The sequence below is a fragment of the Pinus tabuliformis genome, chromosome J (genome assembly GCF_031772625.1).
Source record: "Pinus tabuliformis cultivar Carrire ecotype Pingquan chromosome J, CPIR1, whole genome shotgun sequence".
NCBI lineage: Eukaryota > Viridiplantae > Streptophyta > Pinopsida > Pinales > Pinaceae > Pinus > Pinus tabuliformis.
The window spans coordinates 767,822,546-767,848,564 of record NC_142295.1 but is presented as its reverse complement, the minus strand read 5'-3'; the positions used below and the strand labels follow the sequence as shown (position 1 = coordinate 767,848,564).

The following is a 26,019-nucleotide window of genomic DNA, read 5'->3' as shown; positions in this document are numbered from 1 at the left end:
CATTTAGAATTCCATGGCGCGTTGTGGTAGGAGGAGATTAACCCATGGCATTTTTGCCTCATAATCTAAGGCGTTGAGGCATTTGAGTGCCTCATAATCTAAGGCGTTTGAGTGCCATGTAGCGAAGATTAACCCATGGCGGATTGTGGCACCGCTTTATCACGAAGATTAACCAATGGCAAATTGTGGCACCGCTTTGATTCTCTAGAGGTCTACTTTTGGTCAACTTATGCCTGTGAAATCAACAACTTTTCTTTCCTACAAAATCATCAATTTTCATTATTTTTTTCCCTGCAAAATTATCAATTTTCATTTATGAGTTTACAGTATTGATAATTAATTCATAACAGTAAATCAAAATTTCAAAGAAATAAACACATCTTATTTTTTTATTTTTATTTTTGGTTATCGATACTTACTGAACTTCTGCACAGGTAAAGGAAAAAGCACGCTATAACCTCTCACTGAAAAGCACACCACCATATTGAAAGTGAAAAGGAAGCTAATCACAGAAAAAACATTGCGAAAATGAAGCTAATCACATAAAGAAGATTGTCCGCTAATCATAGAAAGAAGACTGTCCACTAATTATGCAAGCTTCTTCATAAAGGGGAATACACAAGGTAGACCTACCTATCCCAGACAACCAGGAAGCAAGGACTCTTAAGAGCTAATGAAAGGGAACGACTATTGACATGACAACTTCTATTAAGAAAGCTAACATTATTGATTTTCCAGGAACCAGGAAAGCTAACAATACCAAATATGAATGAATAGTGATATAAATACCAAGAATTACCTACGAGTGATGAAGGAATGAATTGGTCCGCGTGTCCCTTTCTATGTATTTTAATAAGTGTTGCTGGTGAATCTATAGGTTCAAACTTTGCATCTATCTTTGTGTGTATCTTTCTTCTCTTTATTTTAGTCATTGCCACTACTATTTCTGGTATCGATCTCCATTGCAACTAATCTGTTATTCGAATCCCCATTCGTGGTAGAGTTGAACAGTCCCAAGTACTTCCCATAACTATTCTCAGGGAAATTATTTTTCTCATTTGTTATAATGAAAGCCAGGCCATCTCCACCGTTTCCACTCTTGTTCACTATATTTAGAACAAAAGAATAATTGAAAGAATCCACTACAGTTCCTTGAGAGGAATGCTTCCATAGCTTGAAGTCTTGATTTAGGAAAACTCTCCCACCCTGATTCAAGGTAGAAAATCTAGTACCGCTGTATCTGGAGTTACTTGCAATGCCCCAAAAGCTATGTTGGCATTGAACAACTCCAACTCCTGTTTGTCAGTATCATTGAAGAAAGGGAACATGTAGTTGTGGGGATCATAGGTAGCCAAGCCTGAAGCTATAGATTTAATGAGAACCAACAAAAATACAATTGTAGTGAAGCCCATCTATGGATAGTTATCGAGCTTACCTGCCGAGACCTCTGCGAGTAGGAAACTTCATCTTTATGCGTATCTATACAAATAGATCCATGTTTCATATAAATTTATGCACATCCATTCAATTGATTTGCTTCATCTCTTCGTCTATCCATTATTAAAAGCCCATGTTGTGACTCACAGAAGAAGGGCTCAACCTCTGTTGTTACGGATACAAGTGCTACATATAAATAGTGATATATATGCCAGGTAAAATGGCGAGCAACCTGTACTAAACCATATGCCAAGCGAACTATACTAAACCATATGCCAAGTAACATGGCGAGAGAACTGCACTAAAGCAAGTAACATCGCAGTCAAACTTACTGAATAGCACTGGGAATCGTCATCAGATTGGGAGTGTCCATTCCAAACCAGACAAGGAGCTATGCAGACATGCTTTAAATGACAAAGGGTACATGACAAGTGGGTGGCATGAAATAATTGCATGAATATCGCGTAGGCGTTTAAACGCATGGCCAACATGCACCTAAAAAATGAATACTATTATTAATTTCATGGAATACAATTAAAATTTTAAGATAATGCTTAGGAAGCAATACTCGATCGATTGTTGAGTTGGATCATCCATCCATACGAATATGACCCACCGCTGAGCTGTATCATCCATCCATACAAATATGTTACTTCTGGGCGTGAGAATATGTGGCGTGGCGAATTGGAAACCAAAGGCTGGCGATTGTGAAAGAACTTGCTGCCACACAACTATTCTTGTTTCTTATGTCACCATCTATTATTAAACGATATATAATATTCTCATTTGAGCACTTTCAAGTTTCACCTAAAATTTTAGATAATGAAAATCATGGTTCTAAAATTCAGGAGGATATCGATTTATGAGAACTATCTAGACCTTGAATTCTCAAGCAGTGGCTCTAAACCATTAAGTATAAATGATTTGTTCTGTATTTGCAATGAGTGGCATGGTTTATGAGGCTCTTAGACTTAGTTTAAAGCAACAAAGACATAATTAGTTGGCCATTGTCAGCCACCTTTGTGTTTGAATTTTCGGGAGAATGTTAGACCTATTCGCCACCTCATCAAATTAACGAGGTTCTATGTGTCAATAGTTGAACTACTAAAAATATAGGCTTCTAGGTTTAATTATATTAAAATATGCAGTTGATTATGATAGGAAAACATCGTCTCAACTTATCATTCTATTGCCAATATCAATTGATCTTACCATGAATACTTCTGTAATCAACTTGCTCTAACTTTACGAATATATCATAAATAAATTCATACCAATTCACTATTGTTTAAATATACTCTCTTATGGATGACTATGGCTATGGCTGGGCTTTGCCCTCTCGGCTCTCTTGATTCCCTCTATTTTAACTTTTTATTGGCCAGGATATTTTGTCCTTACATCTATAAATAGATTATTATTCTCATAATAATACGGTAAATTTCAAAAAATCTATATATATACAAACTGGTTTTCAATTTATATTTTTTTTAAGGTTAATAATTACAGTGGTTGGTCTCTCATCACGAGTTGGTCAAAACACTTTTTACTTGCCTATGCCATAATAGCCACCTCTACTACTAGTCATGATTCCACTGCAACAAATGCCATTATAGCCACATCTGCTACTAGTCATGATTCCACTGCAACAATGGTGATCTTGCTTCAATTGTTATGCATAAACAATTGGCTCAAGCCCCGCTCCCCACTCAAGGTAGGGACTAACTGCCATGCAGCCTCTCTTGTTTTATGTTCAATACCATATATCATGGGCACGATGGGGGGATTAGGTAGGGAATGTGATATTTTATAATGTATCATATGTTAAACAAGGTGGGTACCATGGTGCACACGCGGGCGCGGAGGTCTATGGTGTGATAGGGCCCATATATATATATATATATATATATATATTCGCCACATGGAAGAAGATGAGAAGCCATTAAACCAGATCACCTTCAACTGGGTCTAAAGGAATTATGAGTAGAACAAGGAAGAGTACTCAAGCTGGTAAAAGGGTTTATATGCCATAGATAATTGGATTTCTATTGGAAAAGGGGTAGTTACATGCCTACTAGGGGCAGGAAAAATTTGAAGCTTCGAGTATAGAAAGAATGATGAAAAATGCTTGAACTTTAAAAAGGGCCTCAGTTTTCAACTCGTAAATCAGTTTTTGACATATGACAAGTCAAAATAAACGAATTTTCATGTAGGTCTCAATTATCGACCCAGAATTTTAATATGAGGCCAAAATTTTTAAGAAAATTTTAGAGAAAGCTACATGTATTCTAAATGGGCAAAAAGGCAGCTAACAGGTTCTAGCATTCTATAGAGAATAACACACAACACGAAGGTCATAATGATGCAAACAAATAGTCAATAGAGAGCTATTGATGAGGAAAACATTTTGGAAAACCCATAATTTAAATTTGGATGATAATTCTGAGATGAGACTTCACGAGAAGTTACAAGTGTTGGAAAGCAAGTTTTCATGTCAAAACTTTTGAAGGGCATATCTTTTAGCAAAGAGTTAGAAATTGACAAGTGAACAGTCAATGGAAAGATATTGACTGGTAGAAAATGATGGTGAACCCAAAAATGGAATTTGGGCAAGAAATATCGAAGAAAATGCCTTAGAAAGTTATGGGGTCATAATGACTTTTAACAGTGACAGGGGAGTTGTACCGGAAAGATTAGATAAATGACATCTAGCATGACATGGCAGTGGATAAATGTATAGTTGTAAACGTAGCAATTATGTGTGGTACAAGTGTCTGCTAAATCAAATAGGAATAATGGAATAAACCATGAAACGAGACAACCATGCGGTAAACTTCCTATACAAGAATTTGAACAGGACAATTTCTATAAACTCCTCTTTGTTGTTGTATTTATGATGTTAAATATGATATAGAAGTTTATGTGTTGTATATGCATGAATGCATGTTGTTTAACTGCATTAGGTTGAAGCATTTATGTACTAGCTCATATAGAAGTTAACCAAGGTTGTTGTATTGTTGGTATTGTAGCTGTCGGGATGACAACCACATGGATTACATGCCTTGTAGATGTGTGCTCTTGACTTCTATGAAGGCCTTGTCAAGATGGATCACCCAAGATATTGTTAGTCAAAGAAGGGGATGCCTTAACATGGAAGTCCAAGTGCAACTAGATAGCGTGACTAACACATTTGCATATAAAGTGAATGTTTCAGTGGTTAAATTAGTCGGTGAGCCTAGGATTGGACTTTGAAATTGATGAGAGTGTGATTATTTGGGTAATCACACTTGATTTGATACATCTTGGTTTGAGAGCCTAAGTGGCTCTGAGAGCTTGATGGCTCGAATAGCCATGGAGTCAACATTCCAATGACTCTTACAAGGTAAGTATCGATTCAACTACATAGTATAGACATGCAAGAACATAGGTTAAGTGTTGGAAAAGCAACATGATGGTTGCAAAACAAGTACAAAAGCCTAATAAAGTTTGACAGTTTGATAACAAGAATTATCTACATGTATGGAATTTGGCATGGTTATCATGGATTAAATGCAGGTACCTTATGTAGGGGTTGTGCACAAGTTTTATTACAAAGACATGAGACACAGATGACATAACTAGGAATCAGGTGGTATAACAGGTTTCTTATAGGAAATGAAAAGTTACCACTTGTGGTTGGTCACAAGCAACTGATAGGCTTATGCCGAATTAATTTTTTTTTGGATAGGGCATGACAAATTTATAATAGGGCATGATCACAGGCACCATCAGGATGTCACAGGATTTGACAGGGTTATAATTGGCACAATAGGTTTTGTAACAAGTTAGATAGGGTTATGACACATGTTATCGTAGGATGCTAATAAATGTCACAGGTTATGACAAGTTTTGTATGCAAGTTGTGACAAACCTTTTGACAGGTCTTGATAGGTCACAGGACCATGCTAAGTGTAGGGAAAAACTAATGACGAGTTATGGTTTTGTCACAAGTCAAACAAGATTGGTAGAACTTTGGAAACATACTTGAATAGAGTTCGAGTAGAAGTCCAAGCTATGATTAATCACCACAATGAAGATAATAGGAAGGTTAGTAGGGATTTGGTGAAACAACTTCTTAAACTTGAGTATAAATGCCAAGAATTAGAGCAAAGAGAATCTCAAAATAATTTTAACAGATCGTGGATGATTTGGTAATCAAGTGACAAGAAGGAGCTACAACAACTGCGTCAGCTGAACAAGTTAATTGTTATTTAAAATAAAGGCAAAGCAACAGGTATAATGGTATCCAAAGGGGCTAGAATAATGAGGAGAAAGATTATTTTTAGGCAGGGACAGTGAACAACAACAACAGTTAGTGAGACTGCAGGATAATTGTATGCAAGAATTGTATACAAGGATGGTTTACAATGTTAACATGCAGGAACATTTTTTCCTCATGGTTGGGGCATAAGAATGTGAGCGTGGCATGCATTTGTGTATCATTTCTATATTAAATGAGAAATTCCAATTTATGTTTGCGTATTTAGATGAATGTTTGTCGGCATATGATTGATGTTGTTCTTTTGAAATTGAGAACATGTGTATATGAATCAAGGTTAATTGCTATTGATATTAATGTTATTTGATTGTTGTCTTCTAGGTATCATGTTGGTAGAGCTATAAGTGCATGCCCATTAGCACGGGTCAAGAACCTCCCGATCTAGTTTTTGTGAAGAGGGCACCAAAGTGTGGAGGAAGCCTAGAAGGAAGACAAGGAAGAGAACATGGATTATGAGAGTGTGCGGAAACATATTCAGATTGTATACATATGATACGCTGAGGATAGTGCACAAAATAAAGGGTGGAGAAATGTAATACCCTTGCTCTTTTAAGATCTTGTAAATGTATGTACATTGCTATGTAGGTTGGTGAACCAGATGAATTTGATTATAGGATGGTGAGTATGAATTACATTATGTGGCTTGCGTGCCCATGTAAACGTTAAATATATTGTGGGGCTAGCGTGCCCAGATATATGCCTAAGCCTGTAAAGGTTGTTGGTCTGGAGAGCCTAAACTTATAAATAATGTAATTAAACATTATTAATAATAAAACAATGCTAGTTGTGGAGAGCACTCCATGGAAATAGTATGGGGGGCGCAATTCCAAAGACAAAAGGAAACATTTGGGTTTCTTGTGGTGAAAAGTGCGCCCTGGAGCCCAGGTGGCTCTAGTGAGTGCCACTTAGGGCCATGCATTTAAAAAGGTTATGTTTTTCCTATAAAGGAATGAGTGGATGATTATTATGGATTACTATTAATTCTATCATTCATTTAGCCAACGATGGTTAGATGAGGTGAAATTCAGTCTTGGCAACTTATGGCCAGTGAGTCCTAGGGTTAGACTCTGGAATTGGCTCGGGTGCGATTATTAAGTTAATTGTGTTGTATGGATGCATCTGTATTTTATGTGAGCCTGTATGTTAGCTTCGAGGAGCCTAGTGTTGTAAGGGTTTGTTGGCCTTAGTTATGGCTTGGTGCCATGGAGTTCTGGTTAGGAACTTGGTTGGAGATAACTAATGAGTCCTTATTGGGACTCTTGAAACAATTATGGGGATTTCGGTTTGGTTGTTCAACACTTGGACACCAGGAAACAAAAAATATCTTGGAGCTGCAGGCGGCGACTGTCTTGGACAACTGTAAGTCACCCTAGACGGTGGGCACCGCTAAAGAATTTGGGCTGCACCACTTGGGTGTCGGTCAGGGGGGTATGAGTCTGTAGTTAGAGACTTAGGCTGTTAGGGTTGGTGCCGAGGGAAGGGTTGTAGAAATTATGTGTAGATTTGCAATTGATCATGAAGCTTTAATCAAAATCACAAGATACAAACCTATTATACTGCTTTAAGGAAAGTAATTCACAATCTAGAATACAAATCATGAACATGCAATAAGAAATAACACACATGAACACAATATTTTTCCTGGGGAAAACAATCTGCTAAAAACCCTAATGCTTGCTTGCATTAATCTATGAATAGAGATGTGTTACCATTGATTTTCTCAATTAAGCACACCCTGTAAGTGAATAACCTATCTCTCTGCTCACTTAGAAGCTCTGATGTAGACTTAGTCAATTTATGCCTCTGCTTGAGCCCCTATTTCCTTGCACAATTCCTTGATAAATTAGGCCCCTATTAATTAGGAATTTCTCCAAAATTAATTGTGCAAGAAATTAGGCCCTATTAATTAGGAATTTCTCCAAAGTGGATTGTGCAATTCCTGAGGTTGATCATTAGGTTGCATGCAACACCTATACACTTCGGAATAGTATGCAACTGATGTTACACTACCTTGAAATCTCCACCTCAACTGGGTAACTCGAATTCTCTACACGCATTAGCTATTTTAGGCTGATTGATTATTTAACTGGATGATCACTAAGTTGGACTAAAGTCACACTACACAACTGACCTTCCACTAGATCCTTGATCATGTGCTCAGAATTATGCTAAAAAATCAAAGTCACCAGAATGGTGTGGAGCCTGAATGACCACGTAGTGCTCATTATCTTGAATCTGGCACAACTTGTTTCACACGAAATAGACACCGTATGCGCCCAGAAACATGTTTTGTCCGTTTTCTCAAACAAGAAAAAAAAATTGCAGAGTGTTGATTGTGCATCCGTACAATTGACTGTGCAGGTGACTAGGCTGAGTTGGGAAGCTGACTGTACATCTCCAGCGAATTAGGTCGTGCCAAGTGGCACCTTGGTACCAGTCAAAATTTCGCGTTTATGATTGGTTGGAATGATGGCAAACCATGGGATGACACGTGGCAGACCAAGAGGCCACCAAAATGGTTGCTGTGGACCGGGCGGAGGCAGCGGGGGTTGAACCTGCAACCTCCTAGCACTAACACAAAGGCTTCACCATCGCACCATACCAATGGGTCTTAACGATATAGTTTGCGCTGAACTTTTAAACTTTAATGCTGTCGAGTTTGGGAGTTTGGTGCAAACTTTAACTGCCTCATGTGAACACCTCGCTGCCAACTGTCACATTAACCGCCATAACCGGCGGTCTCCAAATTGCTATTCAAACTGTGAAATGTGACCATGTTTTTAACATTTAATGTAACCACTGGCAGGTTTTAGTGGGCCAGTTACTAGTCCGACAAATCCGCCCGAAATTTGGCAGATTTGTTGCTCAGTTAGTTGAATTTTGGGAAAAATGTGGGTTTGTTACCAGATTTTGGGCAATTTGTGGAGCGAATAGTGGGAAAACTAGGAGAGGTCATAACGTCTCCAGTTTTCGACCAAGTTGGGTGCAGAAAGAGGCTAGGTAGCCATTTTTGGACATTCTGGACTCATTGGAGCAGGTTTCAGAAGCATTTGAGCATTGTAAACACATCGTTTTACACATTTGAGCATAGTAGAGAGTCACAAGCCATTGGAAATTGGACCAAGGATACGTAGCGCAAGATGGGTGAACTCCTTCATAATGTTCCTGTTGTGATGTGTTTTTGGTGATGTTCATGTTATTCAAATTCTATTTTATGTTGAATTGCTCATAAAATTAACATAAAAACTCATTTTTCACTTGCAAAACTCATGAATCCTTAAGCACATATATAACATTTTGTTTCTAATATGAGGAGGAACTCAGCACAATAAACTAATATTCTTAATCAAATCATTTTTGTATCAGAGCACTAGGTTTGCTTTGTGAAAGAAGGATTTAACTGTTTGCAAGTTTATGTCATGCTTACGAGTTTAAAACTCAAAAGAGGAGAAGGGAAACTGGTTGGAAGCCCCGAAGTTGGGTCAAGGGGAAGGAGGGCAAGGTTGCCACAATCTCCAACACCAATTCATCCTCAAGTGGCAATTGAGACTCTAGTGAGCATGTCTCATGAAGGAGAACCTACAAACATGACAGAAGATGAGAAGGTCCTCTATGAAGAGAGGAATACCAGGCTGCAGGGTGAAAGCTCCAAACCTCCCAGAGGAGAAGGTTCTTCAGGAGGAGGTAATGGAAATGGAGATAAACCTCCACCCTCTCCACCATATTCTTCATCTTCTTCTTCATAGGCATCTTCACCCTCTTCCACTAACATAACCCTTACTCATACTCATCAATATACCTCAAAAGGAACTGGTAAATCACCCTTACTAAAACTTGATGTTAAAGTTGAGCTACCCATGTATAATGGTGAAGTGAATGCAAAGAAGCTTGATAATTGGATTTTTCAATTGGAGGTATATTGCAGAATTCAAAACCTTCAAGAGGATGACATAAAGATTCAGTTAGCTTCCTTGAGAATGGAGGGTGCAACGCTAGTATGGTGGGAATCAAAGACACAAGAGGAGATAAAAAAACACGGTAAGATCTCAATTTCTTGGTCTGATTTCATTGCTGCAATTAAAAGACAATTCTACCCTCTAGCTTATGTGCAGAAAGGCATCATGAATTGGCTGAAATTTAGACAACTTAAAGGTCAAAATGTGCAAGATTACACCCAAGAATTCAGAAAAAGGTCTCTAATGTTAGGTGCATATTTGCAATCACAAGACATGTTGCTGAAGTACATAGGGGGTTTACACAGTTACCTTAGGCATACTATCTTAATGTTTAATCTGAATAATCTAGATGATGTGTGCGTGCAAGCCACTCATCTTGAGGCAAGAGGGAAAAACACTCCAGAAGAAGGTAGTAAAAATCCATTGAAGAGTAAAGGAAAGGAAAAGGGTTTCAAAGGGAAGGGAAAGAAAAATGCATCTATCAAGAAGGAAGGAGAGAAATTAACATGAAAACATTGTTCCAAAGAGGGTCATGATGAAGCTCATTGTTGGAAGCTTCATCCCGAAATGAAACCAAAGAAATTCAACAACAAGGGAAAAAAAAAAGACAACTGCAACCACTCAACAAGATTTGGGATTTGATTCGGGTGATGAAACAAAAAGCTAGCACTAGTACTTCAAATTCACATAAGGAAACTCCAAATCAAAAGAAGAGGATATAACTTTTTCACATAAGGGTGATCTCAAAACATAGCAAAATTGATACACTTTTCGACAGTGTCTCTCAAGGCAATCTTATCTCTGGAAACATTGTCAAAAGTTTAAACTTGGAAACCATTCCACATCATAAACCATATCCACTTGGATGGGTGTGTGACAATGCACAATTGCAGGTTACTAGAAAGTGTAAATTGAAATTCGCCATTACTGCAAATTTCATAGATGAAGTGGAGCTTGATGTTGTTCCATTAGACATATGTGGCATAGTTTTGGGCAGCCCATACCTCTATGACAGAAAAGCTATCTTCCATAGACATGAAAACAAATATCATTTGTTCAAATATGGAGTAGAATATATTGTGAGAGCTCATAACAAGAAACTAAATCTTTCACTTGTTAATGTGGGGCAGATGAAAAAACTAGTCTTATAATGATCAAACCCAAGAATGATGTTGATAATGAAGCTTTTAAAGGTTTTGATTCAAAATTGAAATCTGAATTGGTTGATGTAGTCAACCAATATGATGAGATGTTTTAGGAACCAAAAGGATTACCTCCCAAGAGAGGAATCCAACATGAGATGCAGTTGCAGCAGGATTGTCCTCTTCCTCACATTGGCATGTATAGGATGTTAGTGATGGAAAGTGCAGAAATTAAGAAGCAAATTCAAGAGTTGTTGGATAAAGGGATCATCAGGCCATCTTCCTTTCCATGTGGTTCATCTATTGTCTTGGTGCCAAAGAAGGATCGAACATGGTGCATGTGTGTGGACTTCCGTGCATTGAACAAAATTACGGTAAATAACCGTTACCCATTGCCTAGAATAGACGATTTACTTGATCAATTGAAGGATGAAAGGTATTTTACTAAGTTGGACTTAAGGAGTGGCTACCATCAAATTAGAATAGCTAAAGGAGACATTTGGAAGACAACATTCAAAACAAAACAAGATTTGTTTGAATGACTAGTTATGCCTTTTGGTTTATGTAATGCTCCTGCTACATGCATGCGTGTGATGAATGATGTGTTGAGGCCATTTGTTGATGAGTTTGTTATAGTCTACTTAAATGACATCTTAATTTGCAGTAAATCTCGTGATAAACATGTCATGCATGTAAGAAGAGTACTTGATGCCTTGAAGAAAGAACAACTGTATCTTAAGATGTCAAAGTGTGAGTTTGGAAAAACTTCTTTAGTTTACTTGGGTCATATTGTTGGAGGAGGTGAGTTGAAAATAGATCACTCCAAGGTTGATGTCATTTTGAATTGGCCAAGGCTGAAGACAGTTACTGAGGTAAGAAGTTTTTCGGGAGTAGCCCAATATTGGAGGAAATTCATTGCTAACTTTTCTTCTATAACATCTTCTTTGCATGCATTGACAAGTGTGAAAAAGGTTTTTTAGTGGGGAGGCAAACAACAAAAGGCATTTGATGCATTGAAGGAAAAGATCAGTTCAACTCCAGTACTTGCACTTCCAGACTTGAGATAGTCATTTGAGATTCAAAATGATGCTAGTGACTACACCATGGGTGCAGTCCTCATGCAACATGGGAAGCCTATCTGTTTTCATTCGGAAACTTTTAATGGTGCAATGATTAACTATTATACATATGACGAGGAATTGTATGCATTGGTGAAAAGTGTGAAAAAGTGGAAACACTACTTGATGGGTAAGGAAACAATCATTCACAATGATCATCAACCATTGCAATACTTGCAATCTCAATCAAAATTGCAACAATCAAGGCACTTCTGATGGATGGGTTTTCTTCAACAATTCCACTTGGTAATCAGGTATAAGAAAGGTATCTACAATAAAGTTGCCAATATGCTTTCTAGGCCTATTGTTAGTGCATCTATTTTACTCCAGCATAATTCTGTTTTGCATGAAAGTTATATTGAGAAATGTGCATTAGACAATGACTTTCAATATGTTTATGCAAGCTTGAAGCAAGGTAACCAAGTAGAAGAATTGGATTATCATTTTCATGATAACTTGTTGTACCATCTTGGCAAGATTTGTATTCCACAGGGAGAAAGAGTCAAAATCATAAGAGAGGCACATACTTCTCTTATTGCTAGTCATTTCGGTGTAAGTAAGACGGTGGCACATCTACATAGGTATTGTTATTGGCCACGTACGCTTGAAAGTGTGTCACGTTTTATTAAAGGATGTTCATTATGTGCGGTCAGTAAGCCTAACAATAGGAAGTTAGGATTGTACACACCACTTCCTGGTTCCTTCACGACCGTGGGAGAGTGTTTCTATGGATTTTGTAGGAGGTCTTCCATTGTCAAAAAGAGGTCATGATTATTTGTATGTCGTTGTGGATAGGTTCATCAAAATGTGTATTTTGATGCCATGTAAAAATAAATTTACAACTAAGCATACTGCTCAATTATTCTTTCAGAATGTATGGGTGCATTTTGGATTGCCTACATCTATTGTTAGTGATCGAGATTCTCGCTTTGTTGGGATTTTTTGGTCAATCTTGTGGGGATTCATGTACACCAAATTGAAAAAGAGTACAACTTTTCATCCGCAAACAAATGGTCAAAAATAGGTGGTGAACATGACAGTGATACATTTTCTTCGTGGGTATTGCGATAAGCATCCTAAGTTGTGGGATGAACATTTGCATTATATTCAACATACTTATAACCAGGCAAAGCACTCTTCAACTCAAACATCGCCATTTGAGGCATGTTTGGGATACTTTCCTGAGTCTACTTTGGATTTCATTTTTGGAAAAGATGTTGCAATTGATGGTCATAGTGACATAGACAAAGTAAGAAGGTTCATTGAACAAATCCAATCTCTACACCAAAGAGTTCAAGAACAGCTTGAAAAGAGCTAAAGCAAGTACAAAGCAAGGCACGACAAGCATCATGCAGATCACAAGTTCCAAGTCAGTGATGAAGTTTGGCTTCACATTAGAAAAGAGAGGCTCCAAGGAGAAGGTAAAAAGCTAAAATCAATTAGATATAGTCCATTCAGAATTTTGGAAAATATTGGTAGCAATGCCTTCAAGTTGAATTTGCCTTCATATATGAAAATTTATGCTGTTGTTAATGTTGAGAACTTAAGGTTGTATGAGCCTACTTTGATTGAAGGTCAAGGGGAGAATGCTTGAATTCCATCTAATGAAGACTTTTCTCTAGAATTCCTTGATGAGCTTCAGCAAGACACTATACTTGATAGAAGAACAAGGACATCAAAAAGAGGAAGTGTCAACTATCTTCGAGTGGGGCTCAAGGGAAAAAACCCTTCAAAGGCCAAATGGATAGATATTAGACAGGTGAGGGAATTGTACCCTCACTTGCTGGACAGCTGAAAGTGATCTTTTGGGGTCCCAAAAGGCTTCCAGTGGGGAGGAATGGCTAGGTGCTCAAAAATCAAAATTCTTAGAATGGCATGGAACTTAAATGAACGTGTAGTTCTCGTCGTCCTGAATCTGGCGCAACTCGTTTCACACGAAACAAACAGCGTATGCTCCTAGAAACACGTTCTGTCTGTTTTCTCAAACAGGCAAAAAAAATTGCAGAGTGCTGACTGGGATGCTGACTGTGCAGGTGAATAGGATGAGTTGGAAAGCTGACTTTACATCTCCGAGGAATTGGGTCGTGACAAGTGGCACCTTGGTACTGGTCAAAATTTCAATTTTTATGATTGGTTGGAATGATGGCCAACCATGAGCTGACACATGGCCCAGTCGGAGGCCACCACGTGGCAGCCCGGGAGGCCACCAAAATGGTTGCTGTGGACTGTGTGAAGGCAGCGGGGGTCAAACCCATGACCTCCCAACACTAATGCAAAGGCTTCAACATCACACCATACCAGTGGGTCTTAACCATATAGTTTGTGTTGAAATTTTAAACTTTAATGCTGTCAAGTTTGGGAGTTGGGTGCAAACTTTAACCGCCCCATGTGAACACCCCGTCGTCGACGGTCATGCTAACTGCCAGAACCGACGATCTCCAAACCGCCATTCAAATCGCGAAATGTGACCACGTTTTTAACATTTAATGTAACTGCTGGTGGGTTTTAGTGGGCCAGTTATCGGTCCGACAAATCCGCCTAAAATTTGGCGGATTTGTCGCTCAGTTAGCGGAATTTCGGGCAAAAATGTGGGTTTGTTACCAAATTTTGGGCAATTTGTGGAGCGAATAGTGAGAAAACTAGGAGAGGTCATAACTTCTCCAATTTTTGACCAAATTGGGTGAAGAAAGAGGCCAGGTAGCCATTTTTGGACATTCTGGACTCATTGGAGCAGGTTTCAGAAGCATTTAAGCATTGTAAACACATATTTTTACACATTTGAGCATAGTAGAGAGGCCCAAGCCATTGGAAGCTGGACTAAGGAGACGTAGCCTAGGAGGAGTGAAATCCTTCATCATGTTCCTGTTGTGATGTGTTTTTGGTGATGTTCTATACATTTATATGTTGTTGTTCAGTTTCTATTTTATTAGATATCATTTTTGGGATTCAACTGCGTTAAGTAAGTCATTCTATTTTATGTTAAATTGCTCATAAAATTAACATAAAAACTCATTTTTCACTTGCAAAACTCATGAATCCTTAAGCACATGAATATCATTTTGTTTCTCATATGAGGAGGATCTTAGCACAACAAACTAATATTCTTTATCAGATCACTCCTCCAACAGTTAGAACTACTTTAATTGAACACAACTTAATATAATTGAATTAGATTGCTACAAATTAGCAATAACTCATGCTTAACTGAACTCAAGCCCTCCAAATTGAATTAACTGAGTTAACAGAGTGACAAGTTCCATGTCACCTCAGTTAACTACCTCCAAGATTTCTGTTGATGTGGAAATTCGAATTTTCTCTAGTTTGACCAAGGCAAAGTCACACTGAGATTTTCTTGCTGCATTTTTCAACACTCCCTCTCAGTAAGAAAGAGATTATCAGCCACCCCTATCCTACCCTTGTGGAACTCGAACTTCCCTCTTAGCAAGGCCTTTGTCAAAATGTCAACATCTTGTTCCTATGTCAGAATGTATTCTAGCAACATTATCTACCTCTACACAGTCCCGTAAATGGTGATACTAGATATCTATATGCTTGGATCAATCATGAAATACAAGATTTTCAGAGAGCTTGATGCAACTCTAATTATCACAATAGATCACAGTTGGACCCATCATATGACCGAATAGTCCCACAAGTATTTTTCTCATCCAGATCGCCTCACATGCTGCTTGACTTGCAACCATGTATTTTGATTTTGCTGAGCTGAGCACCATAGATATTTGCTTCCTGCTATACCAGGAAATAACTACGAACCCAAGATAGAAAATTCCACCTGATGTAATATTTCGGTTTTATGGACCCCTTGCCCAATTTGCATCTATGAAGCCACAAAACTTCACTCCTCTGTTCGTTTGTACCACAGTCCAAACTGGGTGGTGCCCCTGAGGTGTCGTAAAACATGCTTAGTTGTATTCCAAAATAATTTGGTTGGCCTAAACATATCTTGACTCAGATGGCTGACTACATAGAACATATATGGTTGTATATTCACAAGATACATCAATGAACCCATTAGCTGCCGATAAATGGTAGCATCCACTTCTTCGCCTGAAGTGTCATCCTCCTTCCTCTAGCTGATTGCTAAAGGTATCTCCACGGGTTTGCAACTATCCATGCAAAATATTTCAAGTATCTCATTTGCATACTTTCCTTAAGAGACAAATAATTCCCCATCACCTTGCCACACTTATAAACCGAGGAAGTAGTGCATGAGACCCATGTCCTTCATTTCAAATCCTCTTGCAAGGTCCTCCTTGCAAGATCTGATTCGCTGCTCATCACCAGTTAAAATAAAATCATAAACATATAAGACAATAATCAATAATTTACCTTCTATCAATATGTAATAAAGGTTTGCATTAGCCTCACTTTTGGAAGCCCAAACTGGTGAGATAACTATTGATCCTGGTGTACCAAACACGGGGTGCTTGTTTGAGACCGTACAATGCTCGCTTGAGTCTGCACACATGAGACTCTCGATCAAATGTCTGAAAGCCTTCTTGTTGCTCAATTTACAGCTCCTCCTCAATAAATCCATTGAGGAATGTTTCTTTTACATCCATTAGGTGGATATTACACCTCATCTACGTAGCCAAAGCAAGAATTGATCTAATGGATGAGTACCTTGCTACAGGAGCAAAGGTCTCCTCATAGTCAATTTCCTCAACTTGAGAGTACCCCTTGACCATAAATATAGCCTTGTACTTTTCTATGCTTCTGTCTGCTACATGCTTAACCTTGAAGATACATCTTGAACCTACAACCGATTTATCTGTTGGTCTTGGTACCACTTCCCAAACACTGTTCTTTACAATGGATTTGTATTCCTCCACTATTGCATCAACCGATACAGGTTGCTCTACTACTTGAAAAAGGATGGCTCAGTCTCTAGAAGCTTAGTCATTAGTGACATATAGCTAATGTACCAATCAGGTGACCTTCTCTGTTTGCATTGATTTGAAGGAGCACCGACATTCTCCCTTGCATCCTGCACAAGTCTTCCAACTTCCCTGGTTCTTTTTCTACCTTCTCTGGATGGTTCTGTTTGAGTGGCTGTCTCCACTCTCTGCTCCTCAATTTGTGGCTACTCCACAACTTCCTGAGGTTCCTCCTTTGGAGCTAAAATCTCCTCTTCTGGTGGGATTTGAAGCTCCCTCTCAAGAGAGCACCATATCGTTTTCTCCTCATCAAAATTTACATCCCTTCGCACAACTATCATTCTGAGGGATGATAAGTACACATGGTAGTTGTGAGGAGTTTCTGTGTAACCCACAAATAGCCCCAATTCTGCTATCGGCTCAAGCTTCTTCCTTGATTCTTTAGAGACATGGAAATAAACAGAGGCTCCAAAAATCCTGAAGTGCGACACATCCATCTTTATCCCTGAGAAAGCCTCCTTTAGTGTAATCATGCCCATAATCCGACGAGGACTTCAATTCTGCAAGTAGACTACTGTGTTTCATGCCTCAACCCACAAATGTAGAGGTATGACTTGGTCATGCAACATCTCCCTTGCTGCTCCCATAATGCTATGATTCTTTCTTTTAGCCACCCCAGTCCACTGTGGGTTGTGGGGTGTTGTCAACTCTCATCAAATGCCTTCTTTCACACATAATTTTTTAAATTCATTTGACACACACTCACCTCCATTATCTCTCCTAAGAGCCTTCAACTTGTTGTCAATTTCTTTCTCAATCAGTTCCTTGAATTCTATGAACTTGAAGAATGTCTCATATTTCTTCTACATGAAGAATATCCTGCACTTCCATGTGAAGTCAACTACAAATATAACATAATACTTATGTCTGGCAGTGGATGCTGTCGAGAAAGGTCCACGAACATCATAGTGGATCCTTTTAAGAAATTCATATGCTTTGTTGTCCCGATCATGGAATGTGGATTTTGTGTACTTCCCCAAGGTACATCCCTTGCATGGATCCTGCCGCTCAAGTGCTCCTTTGGGGAGGCCTGCGCTTATTTGCTGCATAATCTTCAGGGTGCCATGGTGCAAATGGACAAGTCTTCTATGCCAACATTCACCTTCATTGTGGCTCTGCACCTTATTCGCCTTAGTTCTTAATGCAACACAATCTTCCACATCTAGATTATACAAGTTCTTCACATGAACCCAGATCTGCTTCTCCTATCCCATGGCTATGTGTCTCACGAACTATTTTCCTTTGTTGAAGATCACATCATAACCACGGTCTTCCAAAACTACGACAAAGATGATATTTTTCTTTAGGCCCGGAATGAAAAGGACATCTTTGAGTATGGGAGGGGAGCTTGACTCCCTCTGGAAGATGACTATACCAATCCCAACCGCGTTGTACCTTCCATCGCCCCCCATCTTGATGTGCATCTGGAGATCTTTCTCCTCTAGATCATTGAAAAAATCTCTACACCCTGTCATGTGGAACGAGGCACTTGAGTCCAAGTACCACACGCTCCCCATCACCGTGCTTGCCATGCATGCGATAAGGGTAAAGTCAAGCTCAAACTGTGAAGTCAAACCTTCACCTGCTACTCCTCTTGAGGTCTTCTTGCATGCCTTTTTGTGTGGACACTTCGTGGAATAGTGCTAAAATTCATGACAATTGAAGCATTTAATTTTGGAAAAATATTTCTTCTTACCCCCTTGATTGAATTCTTGTTTGCTTTAGGATTTATTCCCTTTTCCCTTCTTTCCCTTTCCAACCAATGCAAAATTTTCTTCATCCTCGCCCTTGGATGAAGTCCCATGTCTGGTATTCCACCTTATTTCTTCCTGTACCAAATCAGACCATAAGTGTTCCCAATTTGGTAGTTTCTCCCTCCCATTCACCGAATCTTGGTAGCTATGCCAGGTCTTGGGAAGGCCTAGAAGGGCTAGGCTTACCAAATCATCATAAAAGGTAACACCAACCCTTGCAATTTCATCATGACATCGTGTGAACCTGCTAAGGCACTGCTGAATAGTGTCATTCTTCTGCATCTTGATATTTCAAAGTTTATCCTTGAGCGCTAGCTTCCTTTCGTTACTACTATTTTGGAACAGATCTATCAGTGCTTACCACATTGCATAAGGAGTTTATTTCCCGCGAAGATTGGTGAAATGTGGTCCTGTACTCCCTCCAATAATATTTTCCTCACCTTGGCTACATCTTTTTTCCATTGGGCTAGGTGGACATCGACTTCTGCTGGCCTTGCAACATCTGTCTTGATGAATTCTAGGAATCCATTGTCATCCAATATCGCCTCCATGTGATACTTCCATGCGATGAAATTAGAGCTGCCTTCCAAGGCATACTCTAGCCTCAACCCTTTGAAGCTCATCTTCCCAATTCTGAAAATATCCTGCTTCATTAAACTGCAATTCAAACTTCCTGAGAAACAACTTCAAAATTCCTGCTCTAATGTGAATCCTTCTCTGATACCATGTAGAAATTATGTGTAGATTTGCAACTTCTCATGAAGTTTTAATCAAAATCACAAGACACAAACATACTCTACTACTTTATGGAAAGTAATTCACAATCTAGAACACAAATCATAAGCATGCAATAATAAATAACACACATGCACACAATATTTTTCTTGGGGAAAGTGATTTGCTAAAAACGCCAATGCTTACTTGCATTAATACGATGAATCGAGATGTATTACAATTGTTTTCTCAACTGAGCATACCTTGCAAGTGAATAACCTATCTCTCTACTCATTGAGAAGCTCTGACCCAGACTTAGTCAATTTCTGCGTCTGCTTGAGCCCCTATTTCCTTGCACAATCCCTTGAGAAATTAGGCCCCTATTAATTAGGAACTTCTCCAAAACGGATTGCATAATTCCTTAGGTTGATCATTAGGTTGCATGCATCCCCTGTACACTCTGAAATAGTCTGCAATTGATGTTACACTGCCTTGGAATCTCCACCTATACTGGGTAACTCGAATTCTCTGCATGCATTAGCTATTTTAGGTTGATTGATCAGTTAATTGGATGATCACCGAGTTGGAATGAAGTCACACTACACAACTGACTTTCCACTAGTTCCTCCAACAGTTAGAACTAGTTTAACTGAACACAACTTAATATAACTGCATTAGGTTGCTACAAATTAGCAATCACTCATGCTTAACTGAACTCAAGCCCTCCAACTTGAATTAATTGGGTGACAAATGCCATGTCACCTTATTTTAGATCTCCAAGATTTCTATTGATATGGAAATTCGAATTTTCTCTAGTTTGACTAAGGCAAAGTCAAACTGAGATTTTCTTGCTGCATTTTTCAACAAGGGTTTTGGTTGATATCATACCATTGTTGCTTATAGAGTTGTTGCCCCAGCTTGGGGGTGACCGGTGGCTGAGATTATGAGCCACACAGTCTACGGTTGGGAGGAATGTGATAGAGCCCATAGTTAGCCGAACTTTGTTTATAAGATAAGTGCCTTAATTCCTTATATGGTTGTTTATATACGAGTTAAGTTTAATTGATGGATTTATGTTGGAACCCTAACTCAAGGATTTTGGTTAATTTTTGTTCATGTACATTTATTTATGTTGTGGTGATAATGGACTTCTATTTTTGTTGTGTATTTATCTACATTACATTTATATGTGATGAGTACTTCATAGAGAGCACGAGGCATGGCACTTTATAACAATTATATTTTCCAAGCACAAGTTAAGTTATGACAAAATTTTATGCATATGCTTCCATAATTTATTTAGTGATATTTATGCAGTATTGTAGAGTGGTGTGGGCTGGCTAGTGGCCGGGGAGACTACAATACATACTCCAAAGTAAAAAATGTGTTATTGAGACATACTGTGTACCTATTCTGTCTCCTTCAATGGTTAGAAATTTAGTAGCTGGATCTATTAATGCTCTTTCGTTTTCCTTTTTGTTGTATGACAGGTTTAGAATTTTTGTTGTGTGATAGGTTTATTGTATGAGAGTGGGTTCCAATTGATTACTCTCTAAGGGAACTAATGAATTTTTATTTTTCAATGTGCTACATGATTGTTTCGCTTACATTGACCATCACTGGGAAACATTGTACATACTCCCAAGTAAAAAAATGTGTTATTGAGACATACTATGTACTTATTTTGTCTACTCCAATGATTAGAAATTTAGCAACTGGATCCATTAATGCTCTTTTTGTTTTCCTTTTTGTTGTATGGCAGTTTTAGAAATTTTGTTGTATGATAGGTTGATGTATGAGAGTGGGTTCCATGTGCCCACTCTCTAAGGGAATTTATGTGTTTTTATTTTGCAACATGCCACATGCTTATTTTTCCTACATTGACCATCACTAGTACCCATTGGAACATTGTACATACTCCAAAGTAAAAAATGTGTTATTGAGACATACTATGTACCTATTTTTCCCCTTCAATGATTAGAAATTTAACAATTGGATCCATTAATTCTCTTTTTGTTTTCCTTTTTTTTTGAATGATATGTTTGGTGCTATTTCTTGTTATTTTGTTTTATTTTGGTTAGTGCATGTAAATCATAAGCTCTTTCATTCAATAACGAAGAATACATGATGTCAATTTGTGACTTTGGTTGAGCATATTCAGTATCCATAATTTTTTTTTCTCACAAACAAAAGCATCGGATAATTAGATTATACAACACAAGTTCTTGATGACCCACATTTTGGGATGACAATAATAATAATTGGAAACCCTTATATTGAGCTATGATTTCCATTAATATTTTTTTATTATTATATATGATGTGCATAATTTTTGTTGTCGCGTTAATGGTTTGAATACTGGAACTCTAAATAGTTATTGCATTTCCCAAGTTAGTTGATCATAAGTTCCCTAAGATATTAACATGAGATTAGACTATTGCGAACTTAAAGATGGGGAACATGGTTTTTTGTTTGTTTGAATGCTTCCAATCAATTATAGGGATTTCACTTGTGGACTTATGGAATCCATTCTTAGCTAAGTTGATATGACCAGGGAATCTAATCTATCAAGAGTCACTCTGGGATAACACCTATCCCATCCACATGAAATGGCTCCATTTAGAGGCTATCAACCTACAAGGGGCAAGCATGTGACAAGTGGGATTTGAATCTATATGGGGAGGATCACGACATCCCCTTTTAGCCACCCAAGCTAGATCTCAATGGCACGGCGAATATAATTTGGCTTCCACATAATTATAAATGATACAAGCTATATCTTAATAGCATGGGGAACATACTTTGGCTTCCACATAATCATAAACAATAAATGATAATTTTTGTATTTCTAATTTGTGTTTTGCAACAATTTTTGCTCTGGTAACTTTGATTTTAATGACAATTTTGTAACTAAATTTTAGATTTTTGTTGGTAAATAATGCAAGTTTTCTAGTGCTAGTTATGCTGTGGATAGATTTTCATATTATTCATTGATATTATGCCTAGATGCTATGCTTCTTTACACTTTTCATCAATGATTATTTGTTCTTTGAACTTTTTTGGATGATTTGTAGTTAGACTCAAGTTTGCAATATATTGAGGTGTTATCTAACTTTACTCATCATCAAACACCTCTTCAATTATTTGTAATATGTATGAGCTTTACAGATCAACCATGCAAAGTTGCTTATGTAATTTTTCTTTTTTACTTGTACATAACTCTAGTCAATATGATAAAGATGCCTATTTTGACTAGAATGACACCGAATTTACTTGATAGATTTACGTTCTCTGACTCTTATCTACAAAAGCTTTTCCTCCATCTCTGCTGCAATCTAGCAGCTAAATATTAAGCCTATGATGCACTAATCGTGATCATTCAACCTATATATCTTTGTACAACCCCAAAATATTACAAAAATAATGTACAAATTATTGCCTTCCACATTCCCCCTAGTCCTCTTATCGACCTTCCTTTGCACCTCTTGGTGCAATTGATAGTTTTAGTTTCATTGAGTTGGACTCTTCCATATCTCATGATTAGGTGTAATTAAAGTGGTTATAAGAATATCTATTACTTTTTTTAATTCAAATTCATAGTGTTTTCATTAAATTAATATTAATAAATTATACATTAATTATTAATTAATTGAGGTTTTTCGTGAATATTAAGTATATATTTTGTAATATTGGGTGTAACTAAAGTGGTTATAAGGATATCCATTATCCTTCTTATTTAAGTTCACATTACTTTCAATTATAATGTGTGTTGGCTTAATGATTAGGTGTGTGTGTTTCTTTCTGAGAGGCTACAAATTCAAATTTAGAGGGGGTAAAGTATGTACACCTTTGTATACTTTAATAGTCAAATTATTGTGAAGAGGCGAGTTCCTTGTCCCACAATCAAGGAGGTCCCATACATCAATTTACTGTCTAACTTATTTCTGATTTTAAAATAGATTATTATTATTATTATTATTATTATATATTAATTAATATATGTAGCCCTAAGGGTTAGCTCAATTGGTCAAGTCTCCTTCATTAAAGCATCTTTGCTATTGAGAGGTCATGGGTTCAATTCTCTCGACACCCTTCGGGTCAAGCTCTATGGTTGAGCTGGCAAGAAGTGACCCCTTCAGGTAGATTTTCCAGGCACAAATATTATGTGGATGTAGCGGTCATCGATCTTCGGGGTCTATGAACCACATAAAATATATATGTGTGTGTAAAATCCAAATCATTTCACATTATATGTTTTTTTAAAATTCAACATGTGAAATGTTAATGAAAACTACTAGTAACTTATTATAATTAACATGTGTATAGATGGCAAAGGGTTTCAAAGGGGTTTTATAGATAGGCTACATTCATTTATTATTATAAATCCATTAGTATGTAACAAAATGCAAAGTATTTTTCATCATATGTTTTTATAAAATTTAATACGTGGAGTTCAAATGAATGCTCCTAGGTTACTTGAAAGGATTTCAATAAAGTTTTGTAAGTTGAATCATGTTGGAGGTGAGAAGACAAATTAATCAATTCATAAAGGAAAAACAATGAGAGGTGCTCTCCACTCGAAATTTAATTCGTATTAGGGATGAGGAAGAGAGATAAGTGCTATAAGCTAACCACTCCAAATTTGACTTGTATTAGGGATGAGGAAGAGCAAGATAAGTGTTATTTTATAGTGTTCTAGATCAATCCTAACAACCTCATCAAGGTTGACTGATCAACGTCAATTGCTTTGATTTGTCTAAGTAAAATTCTAAAGATTTAAAGGCAATGGAAAGCCTTTCAAGTATATGGGGGATAATGGGTTTTGAGATCAAAACTCCTTACTAATGTTGAACTTGTTTATCCCTCTAGCTTGTAGAAACATTGAAACAACGATATGGCAATAATTTACATGAAATCTAATAATATAATTGAAAAACTATTGTAAATACATAATAGAAGTATGGATTAAAAAAAACAATTACATGATTAAAAATAAAAAATATAATTAATTAAATAAACAATAATTAAAAATTATATCGCTTATCTTTCTCTTCGTCATCCCTAATAAGGATCAAATTTGGAGTGGAGAGCACCTCTCATTACTTTTCCTTTATGAATTGATTAATTTGTCTTCTCACTTCCCACATGATTCAACTTACAAACTCTTGAAATCCTTTCAAGTAACCTAGAAGCATTCATTTGAACTCCACGTATTGACTTTCATAAAGACATAGGGTGAAAAATGCTTCGCATTTTGTTACATACTAATTGATTTATAATAATACATGAATGTGGCCTATTTATAAGACTCTTTCGAAACCCTTTTGTCATCTATACACATGTTAATTATAATAATAACAAGTTATTAGTAATTTGCATTAACACTTCACATGTTGAATTTAAAAAGAACCTATAATGTGAAATGTTTTGGATTTTAAACACACATATATATATATATATATATATATATATATATATCTGTTGTTTATAGGTTCTAAAGATGGATGGCTGCTACATCCACATAATATTTGTTTCAGGCAAATTAACTTGAAGGGATCACTTCCTACCAGCTCAACCACGAAGGTTGACCACAAAGGTACCAAGATACAGGGACTCGACCAATTGAACTAACCCTCGAGGCTACATATAATAATAATAATAATAATAATCTACTTTTAAAGTCACAACTAAGTTAGACAATAGATTGGTGTATGAGACCTTCTTGATTGTGGGACAAGGAATTCACCTCTTTGCAATAATTTTACTGTTAAAGTATACAAAGGTGTACATACTTTATCCCTTCTAAATTTGAATTTGTAGCCTCTTAGAGAGAAACACACACACTTAACCATGAAGCCAGCACACATTATAATTGAAAGTACTGTAAACTTAAATAAGAAGAATAATAGATATCCTTATAACCACTTTAGTTACACCCAATATTACAAAATATATACTTAATATTCACTAAAAACCTTAATTCATTATTTATTAATGTATAATTTATTAATATTAATTTAATGGAAACACTATGAATTTGAATTAAAAAAGTAATAGATATTCTCATAACCACTTTAATTACACCTAATCATGAGATATGGAAGAGTCTAGTTTAGTGAAACTAAAACTAGCAATTGCACCAAGAGGTGCAAAGGAACGTCAATAAGAGGACTAAAATTAAATAAAATTCTAGGATTAAATTACAGGTTAAATAAAATTAAATAAAATTACGATTTTTTTTTCAAAAAATTATTACAGGTTAAATCCAGGAACCTCTAATATTTCAAGGTTGTACGATTTTCAAGTTAAATAAAATTACGATTTTTTCTTCTAAAAATTATTTTTTAAATTATACATTTAAAACTAAACAAATACTTTATTTAGTTTAATGTTACATTAGAAAAAAATTAAACACTCAATCAATATATTATTTACTTTATTTAACCATTACAAATTAACAAAAGAAATATATTATTTACTTTATTTAACCATTACAAATTAACAAAAGAAATCTATGTCTTAATGTAATGTTTTCATACACCAATGAAATTACTAGAGAAAATCATTTATGTAATTTTTTTGATAAAAATATTATTTTATTTATTTATTTTTATGTATGTAAAAT

The 26,019-nt window shown here is 36.8% G+C and overlaps 1 pseudogene; it reads right to left on the bottom strand.

Annotated features, from left to right (window-relative positions):
* Positions 1-924: 924 nt before the first annotated feature.
* The window catches only part of LOC149228980 (uncharacterized), a 40,224-nt pseudogene continuing 15,129 nt past the window's right edge, over positions 925-26,019 (bottom strand).